The 25764-nt window shown below is 39.9% G+C and overlaps 1 protein-coding gene across 3 annotated transcripts in view; it reads left to right on the forward strand.

Moving 5' to 3' along the window:
* The window catches only part of LOC109927670 (cadherin-18-like), a 578296-nt gene that overhangs the window by 94574 nt on the left and 457958 nt on the right, over positions 1-25764 (forward strand). For all 3 annotated transcript variants that reach the window (XM_048616417.1, XM_048616438.1, XM_048616423.1), the window contains exon 2: positions 21256-21386. The gene's annotated coding sequence lies outside the window, so the exon portion shown is untranslated. The remainder of the gene's footprint in view (positions 1-21255; positions 21387-25764) is intronic.

Raw genomic sequence — 25764 nt, forward strand, 5'->3', positions numbered from 1 at the left:
AGCTTTCCTGCTCCTCTGATGCTGCCTGGCCTGCTGTGTTTCTCCAGCTCCACACTGTGCGTTCTCTGACTCCGGCATCGGCAGTTCTTACTATCTCCATTGTTGGTTAGTTTGCTTGGCAGCAGTGACCATTGGGACAGTTCTGTAGTGGGTTTAAGAGTGGTCAGAGACTGTGAAAGGGCTAGCAAAAGGCAACAATAGTGATTAAGAGCTGCAAAGAACAATTTATTCCTTCCAAAGATATGATGAGATGAGGGCTCCTGCTGTAAGGTCAACCCTTATGTTGATCAACTAATTAAAAGAAAGGCAGATTTGAATGAGTTGTGGGAGTGGTCTTCCATTGTGTTTCTGGCATTCTAGGATGTAACTGCTGCAAGAATGTGATCCTTTAGTCCCCCATTTCTAATTCATCCCATTGCACTCATATCTGTTTGTGGAAAAATATCAAATTAGTGGAGATTTTACAATGAACCAAAGGCAGTATGTTGTGTAACTGGCAAGATGTAGTTATAAGCACAGACTGTTAGTGACTAAAAGCACAAGACATGTTAATGCGGCAAATAAGGAAAACACATTTCTATACATTACCAAAGGAGCACAATGAGCAGTTCATTCCTAACTGTGAAAACTTTGAAGCATTTAAGAAGCTTTCTGAGAAATGTATTAGAAACTTTTAACACAGGTTTTTAACGAAATAGAATTGTCTACCTTTTTCAAAAAATGATAGAAACAGGATTTATAAAAGCTTTAAAAAGCAAAGGAAAGATATACTTTTATGTCCAGCTGAGGAGTGGAGAATCATCTCCCTACTTGTTACCTCCTCTATTGATCACAGTAGTTTTTTTTTATATATTGCTTTTAGCATGCAGCTATATTGCATTACAATGAAAACAGAGTACTAGTCAAAGTTATGAGCCAATTACAAGGTTTTCTTTAGGGTAAGAAAGGGGAATTGTATCACTTACTGAATCTAAATAAAATGACAAAACATGGTGAGCACACAGAAACGTAAGCATGACAGTTAAAAGGGGGAGAGTGTCCAATAAAATAAGAATATGTAGATAAAATAAGATAAAGAATATGTCGTTTAAAAGAAAAGTTCTGAAAGCCTTTGAGTTGTTATGCTTGAACCTGAGACCATGGTTGTTTAGGCGGTTCCTTATATCCTCAGCAGCAGTGAAATTTGTTGGATCCTTGAATTCTTGGTAAATGGATGTATCTCTGATTTGTTTTATTACCACTGCTGGCTTTTGAGATTATGAGAAAGAAACAGGAAGAGAGAGAGTGTGTATTTCAGTGACAGTCAATTTTTTTCTCTGTCTGCTGCTCTGTGAAATAGCTACTGAAATACGATTTGTTTGTATAATACCAAGTCTAGATCCATTTTCTTTCCAAGCTGGATAGTTCGAGGTAACCATTTCAAGTCTAATATATACTATACCTCATAGTAACAAAAAGTCAAATAGGAGATGTGTGTTTCTTGCTGCCTGACTCAGTTAACTGGCTTTAATGTCTTGAAATAAAATGGTGGTTTCAGTTCTGATCAGATTGTTAACTTTACATTTGTTTCCTGAATTTGCCTCAATGTGTGATCGGGTAATTTCTGGTCATTTTTGGTCCATCTTTTTTTTTAAATTTTAAGAACGATTTTAGTCTAAGCCTCAGGTTTGGAAATCAAATATTGGAAGGTGAAAATGAATAGTCTATATTTTATCACTATCATGAAAACATAAGAGGAATATTTAAAAGTACACAGTAAAAAGGTTAAGGCTTGAAACCCAGGAATAGTATGGTCAATATTTACTGTTGTAAAGGTTGATGATTCTATAACTTTCTGCTAGACATGGAAGGACAAACAGGGGGAAAAAGCATGGGAAAAAAAAATCCTGCAATTTACCAGCTGCTCATACAGATTATTTTAGCTCAGTTACCTCCAGGATCCAAAGTCAGGAACCTATTTACAGTTAATGATCAGGTTTCTATTACAGGTAGGGCAGAGATTAAACCTATTAGCTCAGTATTTGCAGAGGTGTGTAGCGGTACATGGGGAATTATTTTCTGAATATTTTCTAAATGATGATGTCTTTAAAATGTATTGACTCCATGATTGGCATAATTTGGTTACTGTCTGTTTATTTTAAGGTAATTCCGTGGAAGTTGTGTTATTTGAATGCTGAAAATTTTTTATCAGTTAATTGAAGAATGTAGATTGACTTAAAAAAATGCACTCAATAAATCAAAACCTTGCAAAAAGAGAGGTCTCATAAGTAATTGGAGAGTGGGAGAGTCAGATGAATAGTGTGTGTGTGAAGATCTTCACTTGTACTTAAGATTTTTAGTATCAAACAATATCAAGCATCTCAGCATTTATGACAGGTAGTAAGTGTGAGTTTATGTCAAATAATCATGTATAAAACTATCAAACAAAACTTCGTGGCTACAGACAATTATCAGATAGAAAATGCAATTTAAAGATGAATGAAATAGTAAGATTGGCATTGTTATGAGAATGTGTAGCTAATAATAAACAGTTATATCAGCTTTATCAATGAACAAACTGCAATCAGAACATATCAATAGAAAAACAGAAATTGCTGGAGAAGCTCAGCAGGTCTGGCAGCATCAGTAGAGAGAGAAAGACATTTATTTTTGAGTCTGGTCTGATTTTTACATGAAACTGAAAGGGGCTGGAAAATGAGAGATAGTAGGAACTGCAGATGCTGGAGAATCTGAGACAACAAGGTGCAGAGCTGGATGAACACAGCAGGCCAAGCAGCATCATAGGGGCAGAAAGGCTGACATTTCGGGCCTAGACCCTTCATCAGAAATGGGGGAGGGAAAGGGGGTTCTGAAATAAATAGGGAGAGAGGGGGAGGCGGATAGAAGATGGATAGAGGAGAGGATAGGTGGAGAGGAAACAGACAGGTAGCAGTTTCAAGGCCGAAGAGATTACGAGAGAGTTGCAGTGGGAGAGAGATCCCCTGAGGTTTGTCCGGAGGTAGGAGGGTAACTTCTTCAGGCTAGGCATCCTTAGAAGAGGCTTCGCAGTGGGGTTAAAATTGAATCAGAGATAGTAGGAACTGCAGAGGCTGGAAAATGATGTTTTTATGCTGTTGGCAGAGGGGCAAGAGGAGCAAGTGGAAACAGATGGAAGGTGCCCAGACCAACAGGCAAAGGGCATGCTAATGGTGATAGAGTGGATTGTAAAGATTAGAGGTTAATGTTAGGTGTTAATAGCAATAAATAGATCAGTCCTGCTGAGAGCAAACCCATCAAACAGGGTGCAAAAAATTGCTGGAGAAGCTCACCAGGTCTGGCAGCATCTGTAGATAGTAATCAGAGTAAAATGTTTCAGGTCGAGTGACCCTTTCTCAGGGGGGAATATTAACATGCCACTCCTTCAGGGTGGCCACTTATTTTGATTCGCTTCCCCTCTGACCACAACATCAAAACCATCATTTTCCAGGTCTCTTAGTTCCGAAGAAACATTAACTCTGTTTCTCTTTCCATAAATGCTGCCGGACCTGTTTAGTTTTTCCAGCAATTTCTGCTTTTATGTCGGATTTCCAGCATCCCACAGTATTTTGCTTTAATTTGAGTAAAATATAATGACAGTCTTAGAAGTAAATTAATTCATTTCTTCAGGAACCGCTACTGCAAAAAGTGCAACATGAACCATTATCTAAATCTGTGATTGGATAATTATGATAAATCTGACATTGTTAATCGGAGTGATAGATGGGATTACAGCGGATGGACTTCCATTGCCTTAATTCATTATTATCACAGTTGTTGGACCAAAATTACCTGTCTTCATTTTGTTACATACTTCACAGTAATTTGACATTCTTAAATGTTTTGACTTGATTGATCTATTATCTGGTTTAAATAATTATCCATTCGGTTTTTTTTTACCTCTGTAATCGCACGCATCTATGCAATATCCTAAGAGTAATGTCAACGTTCTATTTTCAGTTAAAAGGTTTCAATATGTCAAATTCTCATTCATTGAGAAAATGACAAATGGAATTTTTTGTCCAAGAATGAGCTTGTACACAGTTGAATTTTTCTCCTGAGAGGATGCTCATTGTAATTAACTGACTCCCCTTGGGAGTATACCTGCCTGGTTTGAAAGCTGGACTTCTTTGTGTGGTGATATTGAGATGAATTTGGAATCTGAGCAGTTGCAGACTGCCACAATGTTGGGTAATCAGGACTGCTGGGATCAGAAGGAGGTCCATTTTTGGATGAGGCAGAACATGCACCTCCCCCCCCCCCCACCCCCCCCCCACCATGGTGCTGTCAAAGCAGGTGCAGACCAGACTGGGTTTCTCGGAACTTGACAGAGGTCTGCATCAGTTTACCTCGATGAAACTCCTAAACCATTGTCAGCTGCTGGGAATCCCACTTTTATCCAGTTATGTCAATTCTTTTAATATCGTAGGACCAATGATTTGTATTTTTAAAGCACCTGCCATCTGGTGGTAGGTTGATCAGGCTGCCTATAGGACCGAGGAAACACTGTCATAGACTTGAACCAATAGCAATGAGCCAGTTGGTCAACATTCCTCACTGTGAGCACAAACAGAAGACCTGATAGGTCTCTCGATGTAGGTAGGGAAACATTGAAGTTGTGTTATGTTGAGGTTGAACAAACTGTAATATTAATTGACGAGAGACAAAAATGCTGCAGGTGCTGGAATCCAAGGTAGACAAACAAGAGGCTGGAAAAACACAGCAAGCCAGGCAACATCTGGAGGAAAGGAGAAGTCAACATTTTGGGTATTACCCTTCTTCAGGACTGAATGTGGAGGAGAAAGAGTTGCAGATAAAGTTGGGGGTGGGGGTAGAAGAATGGTGATGCTAGGTGGACACTGGTAGTAGGTACAACCTGGTTGGTTGATAGGAGGGGTGAATCTGGGTGGTATCTGGAATGGAAGGGAGGATGCAAGGCAAGAAAGGGAGCCGGGGGATGGGTGGGAAGGTTATTTGAAATTCGAGAACTCAATGTTAAGTCCTGAAGGCTGTAGGCTGCCCAGGCAGAAAGGGTGGTATTCCTCAAATTAGCGATCTGATTCACTGTCACACTGGAGGAGGCCGAGGATGGACATGTCAGAGGGGGAAGTGGGTAGGTGCGGGGGTGGTAGTTGAAATGGGCCCTCAGCGAAATGGTCACCTGGTCTATGTTTGGTCTCACCAATGTAGAGAAGACCACATCGGGAGCACCGGGTGCAGCCTAACCTCCTGGTCACCACCTATTTCAAATCACCACCCCCCAACAACTCCTCCCCACCCCCACTCCACTCCCCCTCCAACATGTCCATCCTCAGCCTCCTCCAGTGTCACAGTGAATCAGATTGCTGATTTGACAAACAGCACCTTATCTTCTGCCTAGGCAGCCTATAGCCCGGAGGACTTAACATTGAGTTCTCTAATTTCAAATAACCTTCTCACCCATCCCCCGGCTCCCTTTACAGCTCTGCCTCCTCCCTTCCATTCCAGCTACCACCGAGATTCATCCCTACCATTGACCACCCAGGTCATACCTACTACTGGTGTTCACCTACCGCCACCATTCCGCTACCTTACCCCCCATCTCTTTATCTGCAGCTCCCCCTACCCCCACATCCAGTCCTGCAGCAAACATTGACTTCTCCTCGCCCAGGTGTTACCTGGCTTGTTGTGTTTTTCCAGCCTCCTGTTTGTCTACAATGTTAACCAACTGATGATTAATCATACCACATCAGGTTAATGTTGACTGTAGCATGTTTAAAAACAAGAAATTTCCTCAATTTAATTATATTACCAGACTAAGTAAAATCTTTTTATTTATTTATACATGGGATGTGAACATCATGGGCTGGGCCAGTATTTATTGTCCACTCCTAAATTGTCATGCTTATTGCTGATGTGAAACTTCAAAGCTACATATTGTGATGAAGGGTGAGTGTAAATATTGAAGACAACACTGTACTTTTCATTTCGAATAATCAAGGTTTGATTTTAACTTTCAAACACCAAGAGTTTGAAAACATTTAGAATAATTTTTGGAGCAGATATTTGGAGTCAGAAGAAAATGTATTTGATAATTTCCCCCTTTTTTTTATGAGCCCAGCTGATGACACTACTGGTCAATTCACCTATCAGAATGTAATCTGATTTGACAGACTACGCACTTTTTTAACTTTATGGTGATTCATTGTAACACAGAGACAAAAGGCTGCAGATTTTCTTTCACAAAGGTAAATATTTATTATATAAAGAAAGAAAAAGATCTAAAACATGCCAAACCATCTAAATATAGAATCCAGCTTGAAAGATCTTAAAGCACAGAGTAAAACAAAGTCTTATCCATTTCCCAACAGCCTCACTTTACAGCGATTTCAAATACAGAGAAATTACCCTTCAATATCAAAGTTGTAGGATTGTCTCAACTATTTCTCATTAGATCTATCCTGTGATACATGATGTCATCTGACATTAATTCTCATGAAACAAAAAGTTTGGACTTTCTTAGTCTTTTAATGATCTGCTGATTTCGAACCAAACATTTCTGACCTGGAAGTTTAACAATCTAAGCTTATATACCAACGTAACTGAATTTTCTTGCACTGTCCTAATCTCTTATCTGTGGGAGACACTATATTTGCTTCTGACTCCAGTCAGGTCTCCTCCAAAATTCTGTCCTAAAAGCTTTCAATTGCTTTTTAAAGACTTCATAAAATTAACCAACATCAATATGCCCCTAGGTTGAAATCCAAAGTCTAAAATATAGTATCGATGTGTTTTAAATCAGTCACCCTTCATCACAGTTGTCATTCATAAAGGAATTCTTGAGGGTGACCAACATTCATGTTCCTTTGACATATTATACCAGCAGTTACAGTAGCTGACAAATAGCTCTAGTTACTCAACCCACTGGGAATAAGCAAAGTATATATTATTAATTGACTTTGTAGTGTTAACATTTTATCATCCCTCTTGTCCATGCATCTGCCTCACTGCTGGTAGCAGTAAGCTCCAATATTATGAGCTTTCTTGTTATTGACAACACAGTCAGGTGCACATAGCACCATCAGCTCTGCATCTGTGCTGTTAACTGTAAGTCGCCATTGAAATATATGATAGTTTCACAGTTTGTTGCTGAACTCAGAATGTGGAACCACTTCTAATTGCTGCTGTAACTAACACAGATGAAAACAAAACACAGCAATGTTTTTCTTCATTTATGATGCCAAACACATGTGACAGCAGAGTGTAAAGATATGAAAACTTAATGAGATTATTACGGAATATTTACAGCACAGACACAGAACATTTGGCCCAACAATTTGTGCCAGTCTATGTTTCACATGAATCTCCTCCCCCTTTCTCACCCCATCCGCAAATCCTTCAAATCCTTTATCTTTCCTGTGATTCTCCAACATCCCCCTAAATAGATCTCTGGCATTTATCAAGACAATTCTTTGGGGCAGTGAGATCCTTGTTATAGAGTCATAGAGTCATATAGGTCTACAACTTGGACACAGGCCCTTTGACCCAATTTGCCTATGCCACCCAATTTATGAGGGTTCTCATTCTCCTTGAATAGATATGTTTCTGTTTCATGAGAATTAATGTCAGATGACATCATGTATCACAGGATTGATCTAACGAGAAATATTTGAGTCAAACCTACAACTTATGTTTATTATTGCCTGACTAATACATGCAGTTTTTCGTTCCGGTAGTGCCCATGAATCTCATTGTATGCATCCAATTAAAACACTTTTTCAGGTTTTTGGAAGATTTTGATCAAGTCCACTCCCTATCTTTCCCTCCCTGGAGTAAGATTGGTCGGATAGTCGCTTTGCAATGAACAGTGATGCCAGCAGTGTACATTCAATTTCCATACAGGCTGAGGTTACTGTGAAGGACACTCCTTCTCAATCGCTATCCGCACCTGAAGCATGGTGACCCACAGTTTAAATCACCAGTAGCCATCTCTGCTGTCTCTTAGAGAGCCGTATGGTCCTCTGGGACTGTGGCGACTTTACCCTTACTGCTTTAAAGAACTGAGTAAGGTTACTTATAAATGGCTGTTCCATTTTAGAATCTGTGCTCACCACTTTTTCCATTCTTTTTACTTTCTACATGTTTTTCTGATCACAGTTTGAGGAAGGATTACAATAACTATTGCGGTAGTGATCAGGGATGTGTAGATTAAGTGGGTTATCATAGAATCCCCCTATAACCCACCTAATCTACACATCCCTGAACACTACGGGCAATTTAACAGTGCTGAGGAAGGGTCACTGCACCTGAAACATTAACTCTGTTTTTTCCTTCACAAATGCTGCCAGACCTGCTGAGCTTTTCCAGCAACTTTGTTTTTGTGGCAATTTAGCATGGCCAATCCACTTCGCCTGTGCATCTTTGGACTGTGGGAGGAAACCAGAGCACCCAGAGGAAACCCACACAGACATGGGGAGAATGTGCAAACTCCACACAGACAGTTGCCCAAGGGGATGGGTCTGGGTGGGATGCTCTGAGGGTCGGTGTGGACTTGTTGGGCCAAAGGGCCTGTTTGCACACTTTAGGGATTCTATGATTCTACGATCTATGGTCTATTCAACCACTTCTATAACTGGTAGTTCCTTGGGCTTGTTCTAGCTCCCTTTGTAACTATAGGAATCACATTACTGTCTGCCAGTCCTCTATCAATATTCCTTTTCTAGGTGAATTTCAGTATATATGTTAGAGTATTGTCTGTTTGCTACATTCTTCAGTATGTATTGGAGAAAACAAGAATCATTCATCAATTAGAACAAAACTGTACATTCTATAAATAGTATTTCTGCCAACGTATTACTAGGATTTTTCATTGAAGCATTCTTCTCGTTAATTTCTTTTTAAAGTAATCATTCCATTTTATGTGTCAAAATCAGGCATTTGTTATAGCATTTTACTGTTCATTTTTATTTTTGATTTATACACTCCACATTTCCCTAAAGTTATTCAGCAATACTGCCCATCACAATCTGTTTAGTTCTTGCATCTCAGACGTTGGAAATTCCTGTGAGTGACTTGACTGATATTGGTAAAGGTTCAATCTAAATCTTTCATAATATGCTTCAAGAGGCACTGATCTGGAATTACCAGTTCCACAGGCAGCAATAACAATCAAAACCTGTTTCTAAATCATCAGTTTTCATACAATTGCAGAGAAAGTGGCCATTCAGCCTCTTACTGCCTGTGCTTGCCCTTTGAAACATAGAAACATAGAAAATAGAAGTAGGAAGGGGCTATTCAGCCCTTCGAGCCTGCTCTGCCATTCAGCACGATCATGGCTGATCATCCAACTCAATAGCCTAATCCTGCTTTCTCCCCATAACCTTTAATCCCATTTGCCCCAAGTGCTATATCTAGTTGTCTCTTGAATACATTCAATGTTTTGGCATCAACTACTTCTTTGGGTAATGAATTCCACAGGCTCACCATTCTTCTGGTAAAGAAATGTCTCCTCATCTCCGTCCTAAATGGCCTACCCCGAATCCTCAGACTGTGACCCCTGGTTTTGGACACACCCACCATCGGGAACATCCTCCCTGCATCTACCGTGAAAGTGCTTCCAAATCATTCCAGTTCCCCTGCCCTTTGATGTGACATTTTGTTTTCATTCAGAAGGGTACTAACTTGTTAATCCTGATTTCAGGATTTAAAAATTGTCCTCCAAGAATCCTTGCTGTTTATTTTAAGATTCTCCGGACCCCAAATTTACTGGAGTCAAATAGACATCCACTTGTCCTGTGAATACAGCAGAGGAGATAACAAACCTACAGCTAGTATTCTGGTCCATGGGAAGCAGTTATAAACTTGGAAGAATGGTTACGAATTGAGATGTGAAGAAACTGCCACAATAAACAGAAATGTAACAAGCTCTGAGTTGGCAACACTTGAGTTTTTGAATCTTCAGCATGTCATTTAGGTTTTAAGGAGTAAATATCCATCCAAAGGTTGCCGCATTAAGGTTTTACTGTAGCTTAACCAAACTATAAGTGGTTTGCTCTCATTAAATCTCATGGTATGACCGGCTTCTGTTAAATGACTAGTGGCTTAAAGTTACCAGCCAGTTCACAAGTTGTGTTATTACCTATTGCTGCTCATGGTGTATTCCACTCAAAGTAAATGGATAATGGATAAAGCAAAAGAATTGTGAAGTATTTTGAACTTTGTATTTTAAGTAGGGCCTGACTGGGCATCAAAACTTGCAAAGAATACATCAATTTAAAATGTAAAATTAGCCATATTGTTTCAATTTGGAGGCAGTAGATTTGGACAATTTATTAGTTGCAGAGCAATGGGATCCATTCAGCCAGCTTTCTCAGTAGTAGGAGTAGCACCCTCATTTTCTGAATTCGTGCCTCTTCTTGCTTCTAATTGAAAAGTAGAGAAGACAGCATTTTCTGAGGTTTTGAATTCTTCAGCTAGTGCCTGCAGCATATATACTTGTAAATGAAATGTAAATAATCAGAAGTGTTTTGATGCTTTGATTGGCCTTTCAGTTTGTTGTTTCTGCCTAATTAAGGCAATGGAACTATGGAGGACTCAGCAATGTCGTATGACATTATTTAATTTTGAGTAGAGAGCAATTACATTCTCCTGTAATACCCCTAGGTCTGGGTTTAATTACTGAGATGGCATTCTTATTAACATGCATTACTTTATCTATCAAAAAAACTACTCTTTTAGACAAGTTGAAAGTTCTTCAAAATCATTATCTGTGCATGTAATGTCTGAACAGCTGCAGGCAGTACATCCCATCAGACTCTGCGTGGATGAGCTTCACTAACTTTCAATAGCAAATTGCATTACGTCAGTAGAATGCACATTTAAGTGGTTTTACACAGCAACAAAGACAATGTGAGACTTTGTATTAATCACAAAGGCAGAAAGAGAACATAGGCTGAACATCTTTTCGTTTTCGTTCTGAGTGTTTTGTCATTTTGTTCCTCACCTGTGGACATACATTACTATATAGCTCACTGAGATAGGCAGCCAATAGGGGACAAAGGTCATTCAGGCCACTTAGCTGGCCTACACTTCATCCATATATAAAATCTACTCAAAACATCTGTTTTGCTTTTTTATGAAGCTCAGGTGCCTCTACCTGTACTTAATGGGAACTGATCCATCATCTTGTTGTTCACAAAGTTATGTTAGAGCAATTCATTAGAAACATACTTCTAATGATCTGTTCTGGGGAAAGTTCACTGGACCCAAAATGTTAACTCTGATTTCTCTCCACAGATGCTACCAGACCTGCTGAGCTTTTCCAGCAATTTGTTTCTGATTTCCAACATCTGCAGTCATTTCAGTTTTTATACTTCTAATGACTTTAAACTCAAAATATTGAGCTTATTCCATAAGCTTTATTTTGACAATATGACGTTAAGAAAGTAACTCTCAGCTCTTCAATTATCTTTCTGACTTAAGGAAAATCAGACGATGTCCCCTTATTTTATTTTTCACTAATTAATGTAACTTAATTTTCTTGGTCTGCGCTATTTGGGAAGACATTCAAGATCAAGATGTTTGTGAAACCTGTTTAAGGATTGAAGAATGGATCATTCTTAGAGGAACCAGAGATAACACAGTATAGAGCTGGAGGAACACAGCAGGCCAGGCAGCATCAGAGGAGCAGGAACTTTGAAGGGTCCCGACCCACAGCTGCCTGGCTAGCTGTGTTCCTCCAGCTCCACACTTTGTTATCTCTGACTCCAGCATCTGCAGTTCTTACTGTCTCACTCTTAGTGGAATTTCCTTTACAGTCAAACATTGTGTTCCACTTGACTGCCAGACAGTATTGGTATTGTACAAGGGTAAGGCACTGAAAGTTCACCCTTTCAGGTTGTCAGTTTCATTGAGTGCTCTTTGAGAGAGATGAACAGATCCTTGTTAGGTAGGAAATATACAATTCATATAGACAGAGTGACCTTAACCTTATTGAATGGCAGAGGGTCCCATATCCAAGGAAAAATGTGCTAGTCTCAGCGGGAGCCCAGAGGAGGTTTACAAGAATGATCCCAGGGATGAAAGGCTTATCAGATGAGGAGTGGGTGGGGACTCTGGGTACTCAATGGAGTTTAAAAGGATGAGGGAGAATCTGATTGAAACTTACAGAATGCTGAGAGGCCTAGATAGAGTGAACATAGAGAAGATTTTTTTATTTATTCATCCCTAATTGCCCAGAGGGCAGTTCAGAGTCAACCACAATGCTGTGGGTCTGGAATCACATGTAGGCCTCACCAGGTAAGGATGGCAGTTTCCCTAAAAGACAGTAGTGAACCAGATGGTTTTTTTTCCCGACAATCGATTCACGGTCATCAGTAGATTCTTAATTCCAGATATTTTATTGAATTTAAATTCCACCATCTGCCATGGTGGGATTCAAACCCAGGTCCCTAGAATATTATCTGGGTCTCCTGGATTAACAATCCAGCAATAATACCACTGGGCCATTGCCTCCCTTAATTTCCACAAGCAGGAGAGACTAGGACCTGACGATACAGCCTCCGATTGAAGGGATGACTCTGCGTGTAGTCATCTGGTCTGGGTGATTTACTCCACCTTCAGACCTTTCAGCTTCCCAGCACCTTCTCCTTAGTGATGGCCGCTCACCTCTGCCTCCTGGCTCTCTTGAAGTTCTCATCTGCAGCTGGTATCTTTCACTGTGAAACCTATGCAAAGTACCTATTCAGTTCCTCTGCTATTTCCTTGTTCCCCATTAGTACATCTACAGCCGTATTTTCCAGTGGTCCAACGTCTACTCTTGTCTCTGTCTTACCTTTCGTAGATCTTAAAAATACTCTTGCAATCTTGTTTTATATTACTAGCTAGCTACTCTCACATTTCACCTTCTCCATTCTTACAGTATTTTTAAAGTTATCCTCTACTATTTTTTTAAAGGCTTCCCAATCCTCTGGCTTCCCATTACTCTTCATGACATAGTATGCTTTTTCTTTTGCTTTATGCTATCCCTAACAACCCTTGTCAGCCATGGTTGCTTCATCCTCCCCATAGAATGTTTGTTCTTCTTTGGGATGAATTCCTGCTGTGCCTCCCAAATTACTCCCAGAAATGCCTGCCATTGTTGCTCCATCATTTTCCCTGCTCGGCTCCCATTCCAATCAACTCTGTCCAGCTCCTCCCTCACATCTTTGTAGTTCCCTTTACTCAGTTGTAATACTGTTACATCTGATTCCAGTTTCTCCCTCTCAAACCACAGGGTGAATTCTATCATATGATGGTCACTAATACGATGTCAGCAAAGCTCCGACATGGTGATGAGCAGACTTGGTTCACCTGGACATAAAACTAATACCATTACGGCCAATTCTTTATTAGGAACACAAAAACAGGAATAGGCCATTCAGTCCATCGAGCCTGCCCCACTATTCAATGCGATGATGGCTGATTGATGTATTCAATGCATTTTACCGAAACCATCTCCTTAACCTTGTATGCTATGGTTAATCAGAAAACAGTCAATCTCTACCTTAGATAGTAGGAACTGCCGATGCTGGAGAATCTGAGATAACAAGGTGTAGAGCTAGATGAACACAGCAGGCCAAGCAGCATCAGAGGAGCAGGAAAGCTGACGTTTCAGCTTTCTTCTTCAGAAAACATTCAGATTTTTGGCTCCACACCTTATCTCACAATCTCTACCTTAAACATGCATGAAGACAGAGCTTCCACAGCCTTCTGTGAAATTCAAAGTTTTACAATCATCTGAGTAAAAATATTTGTCAGCATCTCAGATGTAAATACCATCCCCCCCTTTACTTTTAAACTGAGCCCCTCTAGATTCTAGATTCTCCAACCAGGGGAACCATCTAACCTCTGTCCTTTTAAAGTATTTCAGAATTTTTGTTGAGATCACTTACTTTCAATGAAATAAACTAGATCTTTATTATATTGTACTCATTGCACCTTGCAAACAGCTCAACAGCTTTCCAATACAAGTGAAATAACTACACAGAGGCCAGTTCCCTATCACCAAGGCACCCTTTATTTACATTGCTGCTACTGAGCATCAGCGGTGGAGGGAGTGAATGTTTGTGATATCATCGACAAGATGCACTGGAGAAATTCAGCAAGCCTCATGACTTAACATCTTCCAAACACATAGCCACTTCCATCTAGATGGACAAGGGCAGCAGATAAATGGGAACACCACCACCTTAACTTTCCCCTCCAAATCACTCACCATCCTGACTTGGAAATATATTGCTGTTCCTTCACTGTTGCTCGGTCAAAATCCTGGAATTCCCTCTATAAGGGCATTGTGGTTCTACATACAGCAAGTGGACTGTAGGGTTTCAACAAGGCAGCTAATCACCACCTTGTCAAGGGCAACTAAGGATGGCAATAAATGCTGGCCCATCTAGCAACATTCACATCTCATGACTGAATAAATGTTCACTTGCTTCAGTGATGGTAATTTTATGTTCCAGGTTAGTAGTGAAGCATGAGGCATTCCAAACCTAGTCTCAATGGAGAACTTTCTGAAATGTAGTCACTGTTGTAATGTAGGAAATATAGCAGCCCAGTTGCACACAAAAGAATCCCATAGATGCTAATTTATTACTGACCAAATAATTTGGTTTTTTGATGTTAATTGCATGATAAATATTTGCTGTGACATCAAAGAATAACACACATGCTTTTCTTCAAAACAATACCATCAAATCTCACATATTGGCCAGAGAGGAGGCTCAAGGCATCATAAATCATTTAAAAGATGACACTTTGAACAGTACAGTAATCACACAGTACCACAGCAGAATGTTGGCCTAATCTTTTATGTGCTTGTACGTCTTGGAATTATTCAGCACATGGAAATTACTTCATAATGGTTTCTTGACAATCCTTTGGTTTTTCTGTTTTAAGGAAAGATTGCTATTTATGCCACACTTTTCACCACCTCTGGATATTTAAATCAGTTTACAGCCAATCTCACTGTCAATAGATGCCAGTAGATTTCAGCAAGATATTAGATTAGATTCTTCACTCAATGACATTGGTTTAATACAACATCTACAACTCTTACCAGATGCAAATAGTCAGAAGTCACACAACACCAGGTTATAGTCCAACAGGTTTATTTGAAATCACAAACTTTAGGATGCTGCTCCTTCATCAAGTAAAGTAGAGGGAAGCACACAGGCACAGAATTTATAAGCAGAGAGGTCAATGCAAGATAATTCTAGGTAATTAAGAGTGTCAGAGGATTGTACAAATGCTGTGAGTGGAGTTGTCAACAGCTGAATAACAAGCAAAGGGATGACCTATAATCTGATTAAATAAGGCAGAGAGATAATTTCAAAAAATCAAAAATAAAGTGGTGTGGGAGATGAACCAACTGGCTAGCACAACATGATAGACATAGGAGTCAGATGATGAGGGTCTAACCAAAGTAGTAAGTAATCCAAAACTGTACAAACTAATTAAGGTAGAGAAATCATACCAAGTTATCAAGGTGATGGTGTAAAAACAGGACAGTAAGGAAGATTTTACAATTAGAGAATTTATATGGTCGGGTTACACATAGCGCCACATAAACCAAAGATCATGATTGAGGCCACGTTCGTGGGTACAGAATTGGCTATCAGTTTCTGCTCGGTAATACAGAACAACACAGAATCTTGAAGTCCACCTTGAAGGATTTTTACCCAAAGATTGAAGGTTGAATGTCCTTGATCATTGATGTTTCATCCCTTCACTTGCTATTCAGCTGTTGACACTTTACTCACACCGTTTGACACTTTTAATCACTTGCAAAGACTTGTTATTCAGCCTGTCGATGCTTCACTCAGATCATTTGTACAATGTTTTGACACTCTTAATTAACTAGAATTATCTTGCAATGATCTTTCTACCTGTAATATCTGTGCCTTTCTTCTTCCCTCCACTTCACCTGATGAAGGAGTAATACTCCAAAAGCTTGTGATTTCAAATAAACCTGTTGAACTGTGACCTGGTGTCATGTGCTTTCTGACATTGTCCACCCTTGTCCAACACCTTCACATTACAGATGCAAATAGTCACTAAAACACAAAAACACACAGACAGCTTCTTGGTGATTCACAGTTGTAGATAAAACAATAAAATAAGCAACACTGGAAGATTGTAACACTGGAAGATGAGTGGAGTAAACACAAGTAGAATTTGCATGCCTGTGGGATGGAGAAGACATTAAGAGATGACTCAACAATGAAGAATAACAAAGAACATCAATGAATTTAAATTGCTATTCCCCAACATGAGAGAAAAATAAATAGTAGTTCAAGTTTAGAATATAGGAGGTGAATTTTTTTTTCATAGAATCCCCACAGCATGGAAACAGGCTATTCAGCCCAACAAGTCCACACTGACTCTCTGAAGAGCATGCCACCCAGACCCAATCCTATCCCTGTAATCCTGCATTTCCCATGGCTAATCCACATAACCTACACATCCCTGGACACAATGGGCAATTTAGCATGGGCAATCCACCTAGCCTGAACATATTTGGACTGTGGGAGGAAACGAAAGCTCCCGGACAAAACCCATGCAGACATGGGGAGAATGTGAAAATTCCACACAGACCGTTGCGCGAGACTGGGATCAAACCCAGGTCTTTGGCACTGTGAAGCAGCAGTGCTAACCACTGAGCCACATGTCATACGTTGTTTAAGACGTACTGCTAACTGGAGTCATCAGACTTGATATTTTCAACTGTTTTATTGGGCAGGATGTAGAACAGGGGATAGAATGGATGGTTGATTCACAACTCCATGTGGTGTGTGGTTATTAAAGAACAGCTTCCCTCCTCTGTAAAAGATCAGGGGAGGCAGCCGCCTAGTGGGATTAACTCTAAACTATTATCCAGAGACCCAGGTAATGTTGTGGGCACCTGACAGATGGTGGAATTTGAATTCAATACAAATCTGGAATTAAAAGTCTAATGATGACCATGAAACCATTGTCAATTGTTGAAAGAATTTATCTAGTTCAGTAATATCCTTTAGGGAAGGAACCTGTCATTGTTTCCTGGTCTGGCCTACACATGTCTCCAGAGCCACAACAATGTGGTAAATTCTTGACTGCCATCTGGGCAATTCAGGTGGGTAATAAATGCTGGCTTGCCAGCATCACCCACATCCCATGAATGAATAAAATAAAGACTCTGCTTCCCAGTGTATTGTCTCTTCCCTTTATTTGTCCCTCTTGCCTCTTTGCACACTTCTACATGATGGTTCTCTTCAATGAGCTGTTGAACTCCCTGTGGAGATGGTGCTCCCCTGATGGGTTAGGTTGTGGGTTTAAGAACAGAGGAACATTGAAGATAAACAAACAGTAATATGTGTCACATTCAGGATGAGGAATGATTCACAGGGAGTTTGGAGGTGATGGTGTTTTCACAATATTGCAGCTTCTTCCCAATGATCGAGTCACAGCTGGAAAGAAAGTGCCAAAGTAGTCACAACAAATAGCTGAAGTGGTCATAAAGTATCATTGCTGTGTTGCCATGGTGCACTGATGGAGGAGAGAGTGGATGTTAAATCCAGTTGCAGGAACATTAACAAACTCAACTGTTTTATCCCATCTGACTAAGGTTATCAGACATTTTTACAACCACACATAAAAAAAATACTTTTGGTTATCATATGTGACAATGTGGAGTGTTTAGAATAACGTGTGGCAAGGATTTAGGAACATAGAAACGGCATTACCCATTCAACCTATCAAACCTACTCTGTTATTCAGTTTGATCATGGCTGAAACATAGAAACAGAGGAGACAGAAGCAGGAGTAGGCCATTTGACCCCTCGAGCCTGTTCCACCATCCAATATGATCTTCGCTAGTCATTGATTTCAATACTCTAATCCCACCCACCCCCATATCCCTTGATTCCTGTAACTACAAGAGCTATATCTACCTCCTTCCTGAAAACACACAATGTTTTGGCCTCAGCCACTTTCTATGCTAGTGAATTCCTCAGGCTCACCATTCTTTGGGTGAATAAATTTCTCCGCATCTCAGTCTTATAAAGTTTACACCTTATGCTTATACTATGATCCCTGGTTCTGGACTCCCCCACCATTGGGAATGTCCTTCCTGCATCTACCCTGTCTCATCCTGTGAGAATTTTATAGGTTCCTATGAGACCCTTCTTCATTTTACTAAACTCCATATAATCCTACTTTCCCATGTCATTCATCTCCAGAAAGCTATTATTTTCTGCCTTGAACAAGCTCAATGTTTGAACTTCCACATCCCTGTGGTGGAAAGAATTCCCTTATCTGAAGGTTATTTCTCCTGGTTTCAGACTCTGCGGGACCACCCTATCTGCACCCGCCCTGTCACATCCTGTAAGAATTTTGTTAGTTTCATTTAACCCACCTCTAATTCCCTGAAACTCTAGTGAGTCCAGACAATGTTTTCTCAGTCTGTATAAGATAACCCTGCTATCCCAGGAATTAAGCTACTGAACCTCCATTGCATTCTCTCTATGACTGATATGTCCTTCCTTATATAAGAATAACAAACCTGTCCACAATACTCCAGGTGTAGTCTCATCAAGGGTTGACATAACTGCAGCAAGACTTCCTTACTTCTGTACTTAAAACCCTTTCTAATGAAAGCTAATATGCTGTTTGCTTTCCTAATTGCTTTTGTATCTGCCTACCTACCTTGTCTGACTCATGATCAAGGATGGCCAAGTTGACTTTGGATACCTGTACTTTTCAAACTCTCACTATTTTATAAATATTATGCCTTCCTGGCATTTTTCTATGAAAGTGAATAACTTCACACGCATTCACATATATTCCATCTATATGTTCTAGCCTATTCATTTAATCTGTTCAAATTGTGTTGAAACATACAGGAGCAGAAATTGCAGGAGAAACTCAGCAGATCTAGCAGCATCTATAGAGGGAGAAACAGAGTTATCTTTTCAAATCCAGTGATCCTGCTTCAGAACACCTCTTCAAGCCTCCTTGCATCTTCTTCACAAATTATGCACCACCCAGTACAGAGTCATCAATAAAATTGGAAATACTTTAATTGGTCTCCACGTCTAAATCATTAATATGGTGAACAGACATAAACTTAGCAAAGATCATTGTGATGACAACTCCGAACAGCCTAAAGAGGATTTGTTTATTCCTATTGCCTGCTTTCTGTCTATTGGCCAATTCACATCCATTTATTTCTCCCTATCTTATGTGTTATAATTTTATTTACCAACTTCCTGTGTTGGAACATTTCAAAACTTTCTGAAAATCCAAATGCACAAAAACTACTTATTCTCATTTATCAATGTTATAAGTAATATACTCAAAAAAACCTCAAAAAGTTTGTCAAGCGCGATTGCTTTTTCATAAATCCAAATTGACTTTGCACATTCTTATCTAGAAACGTAGTTATCACATCCTTTCTAATTGACTCTTAACATTTTCCCTTTTACTGACGTTCTCACGCCTGTAGTCCATTTATTTAGTTGATTCTATTATGTTTGAGAATGAAATAAAGCTTCAAACTAATTAAATCAAGTAGTCCAATTTAATTTTATTCACTCAAGGGATTGGGTATTACTGGCAGGGCTAGCATTTATTGCTCATCCCTAGATGCCCTTGAGAAAGTGGTGGTGAGCTGCCTTCTTGAACCACTACAGTGTGTGTTGTAAGTAGACCCACAATGCCCTTAGGAACGGAGTTTCAGAAATTTGGCCCAGCAACAGTGAAGGGACAGCGATATATTTCCAAGTCGGGAAGGCAAGTGGCTTGGAGGGAATCTTGCAGGTGGTGATGTTCCCATGTATCTGCTGCCCCTGTCCTTCTAGATGGAAGTAGTCATGGTTTGGAAGGTGTCGCCTGAGGATCTTTGGTGTTTTTCTGCAGTGCGTCTTGCGGATAGTACACTCTGCTGCTACTGGATGAGAAACTTACAGAGGGTTGTGAGTCTTTGAAACCTTCCTCCTCAAAAGGTAGTGGAAGCTGAGTTCTTGACTATATCTAAGGCAGTGGTAAACAGATTATTGATAGGCAAGATGGTTAAACATTATCATGCATAGGCAGGAATGCAGTGTAATCAGCTCCATCATGATATTATTGAATGGTACAGCAGGCTTCAGGGGCTGAGTGGCCTCCTCTCCTTCTTTATTCCAATGTTTGCATGTACTATGTTTGTGCTGAGCTGCTTTAAAGCAGTATTCCCTGAGTGAAAGTCCTTCTCATATCCTGGTGGTTTTGGTTCATTTAATTAGTTGATGCTGTTATGTATGAAAAACAAGTGATGTATTTGTTTGTAGTGCGTAAAGAGTTAAATTAAATATTCTCAAATAACCACGGCAGGCTGTTTAGATGATAATGTGCATACTAATTGTGTAAACTAATTATTCAAGACTCTTTAAAATAGCAACTTGAATCATCGGATTTAACATTGATGACACATCAAGAAATTTGACAACTCAACTTGGCTTTTATTGTCAGCATTCATTGATTAAGTTATGTTACCTACATCAATATATTGCCTGCATTAATCTAGTTAGATAATGCGATTGAAATTATTGAATTGAATATTGAAAAAATAACAAATATAGATGTCCTTCAATATTTGCAATATAATTATGCTTCTGTTTTATGATTACTTGAAAATTGTTTATGTAAGATGTTAGTCTTTGAATATGTGGCATAAACTGAATGTAAATGAATTTTACATAAGGTCCACATACGAAAGGCTTATATTTAGGAGTATTTACTTTCTGCTGCGGTTTTGAGTCAACATTTGCTCATTTCCTACATTGGAAAGCACATCGTTCTGCTTCATTGAGAAAATGAAAAAGAGGCAGGGAGCTCAACACTCTGTGAAAATTCATCAAAATGCAGAGTATCTGAACCTACTCATCATTTTGCACTTTTAATTACTCTTATTAGAATTTGCAAGATGACTCCCCCAAGAGAGATCAAAATCTTTTCTCTGTGATTTAAAAATATTTGACATATTTGTGATCACTCAGATTAAAACTTTGTAAGTTAATAAAATGTGTTGTTATTGCACGCAACTTACCACAAACAGAATGCCTGAGTAGTAAATTATTTAATAACAAATTTACTCAATTCGAGATGTTGCCTCACTGTTTGGCCTGCAATATTGTCCTCTCTGTCTGTGCCTTTCTGTTCACAGTAGTTCCATAATGTCTAACAAAGATCTGTTTTTCTTTGCAGGAGCAGTAGATTTTAAAGCATTTAACAATAGAGGATCATGTGAAAACATCATCCCAACCCAGACAAGTTGCCCAACCTGCGTATGGGTGTCAATCCTTCGCTGTGTAAAATGTAGTTGAGTTGCCTTTGAGGTAGGTGTTGCATGCTGTCCTTAATTCTGATTTTAACTCTGTGTGTAATCCCTTACAATTCTGTAGCTTTCCTTAAAAAAATGTAAACAACTTGTACTTTGTTGATAAGCTCCAAGTATGATTACAATATCAGATCCAAACTCCATTTAATAACAGAACAATAAATTTTAAATAAAAAGTCCAGGCAGCTTCCAACTTTTCACTGTTTGTCTTTATATTATGACACAATTGGTACATGACTTTTGCCTTGATTCCAAATTGTGAAATGATTCCTGTTTCATTTGAGAATGTACAGTACAGTTTGAAAGTATTGCTGCACAAATGAACATGAGAAATATGATTAGACCATGTGGCCTCTTGAAAAATAGTTAAAGATGGAGTCTGTTGATCAAAGAATTGGCAACGAGAGCCTTAAATTCATGCGGGTGAGATTCAGAGCTACATGAGAAGAAATTGTTATGTGTAAAGGCTTGTCAGCTATTAATTCATGTGAAGGCATCCTGTGGTGTGTCCACATGAGACCAATGTTGCTGCCATTGCTAGATCTTGAGAAGGAGGAATTAGAGTTAATTATAGAGGAATTGTGAGACCTGGGAAAAGTACATGTGAGATAACTGTAGAACGATAGAAATGATGCAACACAGAAACAAGCCATTTGGTTATCTTGTCCGTGCTAACCAAAAGGCTTCCTGATACCCTTTCGAATCCAAGTTTTATGAGCTGTTACAATGCAATTTGAACCCATGACCCCAGAGCTTTAGTCTGCTATCCTAGATCACTGTCTCAATGACATTAGCATTTCACCAACACATCCCTGCATCCCCACCACGACACCTGAGAAGGAATTAAAGTGACTCCCAGCACTGTTTGTCAGGGTTGTGTCCCGGTACAAATACAGCCCTAAAGCAATTATGTGCAATTAAAAATTGAATAGAAGATTGGAAGATATGGAGAGGGTGGAATTTGGCTTGAGCTTATTCAAAACTATACAGGACATTAGATGCATTTTTGAGCTCTTAAGATTTTAAGTCTTTGAAGATATTCATTTATTTTATAGAAAAATCATAGAATAAGCAGAATGGAAATTCAGTCTTATTTTGCACCGTAATATTGCAATATAGGTTTCAGGGGAAACAGTCACTTGTTGTTAATGTCACTGGCGCTAGTATTCAAGAAGCCCAACCTCAGTCCCACCTCAATGGGAGTATCACACTGAAAGTCCCACTATTCCCAGAGTTGGCATAAAAGTTAAAAAATGTTATCAAGGTTCACAAACTGCCCAACTGATCTACCAGGTAGACTCGGGCTAACAAAAAACATGGACCAGGTTTCTGTACTTGAAAGGACTACTTTTTATAACAGATAAATGGATTCGAACCACAGGTAAACAATTGTGAAATGTTGACACTTAACTCTGTAGTTAAAATGCTGACCATCCCTACGTACAGACAGACTCAGGTAGATAAACTAAAACATTGATGTTTTGGGTGGAAGGAAGTAGAACTGGGAAGCATTTCAACAATCCAAGTCCACAGGGTTCACAGAGACAATCCTTTGCTCTTGAGGACTTGCAGCTTTTCAATTTCTCTTCTTCGGGTCCCTTTCACTTCTTTGCAGGAGGCACAGAACAATTGGTACACGAATTGCAAAATCTATTAACTACTGAATAAAGACCACAACTTACATCAATTCTTTTCCCCAGGTGGGGGGTTCTAAAACTAGAGGTTATAGGTTTAAGGTGAGATGGGAAAGATTTAAAAAGGACATGAGAGATAACTTCTTACACAGAGGGTTGTGCATGGATAGAATGAGCTGCCACAGGAAGTGGTGGAGGCTGGTACGATGACAACATTTAAAAGATATCTGGATGAATAAGAAGGGCTTAGAGGGATATAAGCCAAATGCTGCCAAATGCGACGAGGTCAGATTGGGATATCTGGTCGATGCGCATTATTGGGCTGAAGGATATGTTTCTGTGCTGTGTGACTTTATGACTCTATTATTGGTAGTAGAAATTAAACTGGCTTTCTTGATACTTGAGACATTTTAATGCAAAGAAAGATATTCCATCTGACCCCTGCAGCAGTCCAAAAGCTTCTGATAGTATTGCTCACACCCTCAAGCTGTCCACTTAGCCAAGCGACAATCAGAAAGTCAGTGTCAGGCTGGTACCTTTGTCATCCACAAGTCATCACGCCTGCACAAACCAATAAGCAACTTGTCGCTGGCCGAATCAGACTTAGTTCACACTCCCTGGTTCCGATCTGTCTGCATTGTCTTTCTCCTGGCTTGAGAACAAAGCAGCAGCATAAACACAGCTCACAATAAGTTTCAGTAACTTGCTTTTCAAATATTCAGCAATCCATCTACAACCCTTAGTTTTCAAAACAGCCCTATCCACAATGAAAAGTACAGAAAAATAAAAAGATACAGCCTTTACAAGGCTAATGCTTTAAGGACAATCATGCAAATCTCACTGTGGTTGCTGGTAATATTTGAATTCAATTAATTAATCTGGAATCTAAAGTTAACCACAATCAGAGTGACTATGAAATTCTAAAAGATTGCTGTAAAAGCCCATTTTTCTCACTGCTGCCCCTTAGAGAAGGAAATCTGCCATTCTAACCCTATCTGGCTGACATGTGATTGATTCTTAACTGACCTGAAAGGTAACATGGTGTCTGAAGACCAGCAATGATGGTAACTTCTCACAAAAGGTTAAAGAAAATGAACACATTGGGCAAAGAATGAAAAAAAAATGAACAGATTGGAGAGGAGTTTTGAATGAGGGTGATTCCTTGCCTGCCACTGAATAACGTGATAAGGGTCTGAAGCTGTTTACCACTCTGTGCTGCTTTAATCAGAGCAAATCCAAATTTACTTCTCACAGGGACAAAATCCCACCTACAATCTGTTGGTTAGTCTGACTGTTGGAATGAGGGGGTTTTGCTGAAAAGCCACAGGAGCCAACACTTGATGGAAATGTTGTGCTGACCCTGGACAGGGGATTTTGTTTTTATTCACTCATGGGATGTGGATATCGCTGGCTGGGTCAGCATTTCTTGCCCATCCCTAGTTGCCCTTGAGAAGTTGTTGGTGAGTTGCCTTCTTGAACTGCTGTAGTCCACCTTCTGTGGGTTGACCCACAATATTCTTAGGGAGGGAATTCCAGGATTTTAACCCGGTGACAGCGGAGGAACAGCGATATATTTCCAAGTCAGCATGGTGAGTGGCTTGGAGTAAAACTTGCAGGTGATGGTGTTCCCATGTATCTACTGCCCTTGTCCTTCTAGATGGAAGTGGCTGTGTGTCTGGAAGGTGCTGTCTGAGGGACTTTGATGATTTTTTTGCAGTGCATCTTGTCAATGACACACTCTGCTGCTACTGATCATATTAGGGAGCGGATGCCTTTGGATGTAGTAACAATCAGATGGGCTGCTTTGTTCTGGATGGGGTGGGGTGTCTGATCAGGAAAAGGTGTCAGTCACGGATGGATGACTCTCCTTCACACCAGAGGAGGACAACACACTAGTCATCCCTCCTCCCACCAGCCTCAAAATTGCAGCCAAACATGGAGCACCCAATCAGTGAACAATAATTGACCACTTATCAGGGCATTGATTGGGACTAGCGTATATGTACCAACCCTGACCTCTTGCAAAGTTCCAACAGGTCAGGAACAAATGGTTCAGAGGTGGAATGGAAGTGGAAAGAGAACCAGAAAATTTGCCCCCATCCCTCTAATCCCACAGTAAATTTATTTTTGGAAGTGTTTGTAATTTTATTGCATTCAGAAAACATTTTTTCTATATATTCCACTCTTCATGGCAAATATTAGAAGGCTTTAGTTTCAAATTATAGTTGGACTATTGCAAAGTACGGCTGTTCTGAGTTGTTTCAGGAGAGTGGTAATAATGGTGAAATAGAGACAACAAGGTGCAGGGCTGGATGAACACAGCAGGCCAAGCAGCATCATAGGAGCAGGAAGGCTGACATTTCGGGCCTAGACCCTTCTTCAAAAATGGGGGAGGGGAAGGGGAAATAAATAGGGAGAGAGGGGGAGGCAGATAGAAGATGGATAGAGGAGAAGATAGGTGGAGAGGAAACAGACAGGTCAAAGAGGCGGGGATGGAGCCAATAAAGGTAAGTGTAGGTGGGGAGTTAGGGAGGGGATAGGTCAGTCCAGGGAGGACGGACAGGTCAAGGGGGCGGGAATAGGTTAGTAGATAGGAGCACGAACCCCCCATGCTTAGCCGAACTCGTCCTCACCCTCAACAACTTCTCTTTCAATTCCTCCCACTTCCTACAGACAAAGGGGGTGGCCATGGGTACCCGCATGGGCCCAAGCTACGCCTGCCTCTTCTTAGGTTACGTGGAA

The sequence above is a fragment of the Rhincodon typus genome, chromosome 2 (genome assembly GCF_021869965.1).
Source record: "Rhincodon typus isolate 14 chromosome 2, sRhiTyp1.1, whole genome shotgun sequence".
NCBI lineage: Eukaryota > Metazoa > Chordata > Chondrichthyes > Orectolobiformes > Rhincodontidae > Rhincodon > Rhincodon typus.